This window comes from Convolutriloba macropyga, unplaced genomic scaffold (assembly GCF_964194025.1).
Source record: "Convolutriloba macropyga unplaced genomic scaffold, txConMacr16.3 SCAFFOLD_567, whole genome shotgun sequence".
NCBI lineage: Eukaryota > Metazoa > Xenacoelomorpha > Acoela > Convolutidae > Convolutriloba > Convolutriloba macropyga.
This window is the reverse complement of record NW_027452428.1, coordinates 68,292-69,744: the sequence shown is the minus strand read 5'-3', so window position 1 is coordinate 69,744 and position 1,453 is coordinate 68,292.

Sequence of the window (1,453 nt, the reverse complement as noted above, 5' to 3'; positions counted from 1 at the left end):
TTGTTCTAGGTTGTCTGAGATAGAAGTACTTAACACGTTGTCAGATTTCGCACTCAATTACGATCTTTATACAGTTTAACAAAAAGTGTTTTTCAATATAGTGAAGGACTTATTCACATCAATTGAGGGCCTAAGTAGGAGTGGGAAAGTCCAAATAGGTTCTAAAACCCAAGGGATTATCGTTCTAGGTTGTCTGAGATAGAAATACTTAACACGTTGTCAGATTTCGCACTCAAATACGATCTTTATACAGTTCAACAAAAAGTGTTTTTCAATATAGTGAAGGACTTATTCAAATCAATTGAGGGCTCAAGTAGGAGTGGGAAAGTCCAAATAGGTTTTAAAGCCGAAAGAAATATCGTTTTAGGTTGTCTGAGATAGAAGTACTTAACACGATGTCAGATTTCGCACTCAAAATACGATCTTTATACAGTTTAACAAAAAGTGTTTTTCAAGATAGTGAAGGATTTATTCAAATCAATTGAGGGCCTAAGTAGGAGTGGGAAAGTCCAAATAAGTTCTAAAGCCCAAGGGATTATCGTTCTAGGTTGTCTGAGATAGAAGTACATAACACGTTGTCAGATTTCGCACTCAAATACGATCTTTATACAGTTCAACAAAAAGTGTTTTTCAATATAGTGAAGGACTTATTCAAATCAATTGAGGGCTCAAGTAGGAGTGGGAAAGTCCAAATAGGTTTTAAAGCCGAAAGAAATATCGTTTTAGGTTGTCTGAGATAGAAGTACTTAACACGATGTCAGATTTCGCACTCAAAATACGATCTTTATACAGTTTAACAAAAAGTGTTTTTCAAGATAGTGAAGGATTTATTCAAATCAATTGAGGGCCTAAGTAGGAGTGGGAAAGTCCAAATAAGTTCTAAAGCCCAAGGGATTATCGTTCTAGGTTGTCTGAGATAGAAGTACATAACACGTTGTCAGATTTCATACTCAAATACGATCTTTATACAGTTCAACAAAAAGTGTTTTTCAATATAGTGAAGGACTTATTCAAATCAATTGAGGGCTCAAGTAGCAGTGGGAAAGTCCAAATAGGTTTTAAAGCCGAAGGAAATATCGTTTTAGGTTGTCTGAGATATAAGTACTTAACACGTTGTCAGATTTCGCACTCAAATGCGATCTTTATACAGTTTAACAAAAAGTGTTTTTCTATATAGTGAAGGACTTCTTCAAATCATTTGAGGGCCTAAGTAGGAGTGGGAAAGTCCAAATAGGTTTTAAAGCCGAAAGAATTATCGTTCTCGGTTGTCTGAGATAGAAGTACTTAACACGTTGTCAGATTTCGCACTCAAATACGATCTTTATACAGTTTAACAAAAAATGTTTTTCAATATAGTGAAGGACTTATTCAAATCAATTGAGGGCCTAAGTAGGAGTGGGAAAGTCCAAATAGGTTTAAAAGCCGAAAGAATTATCGTTTTAGGTTGTCTGAG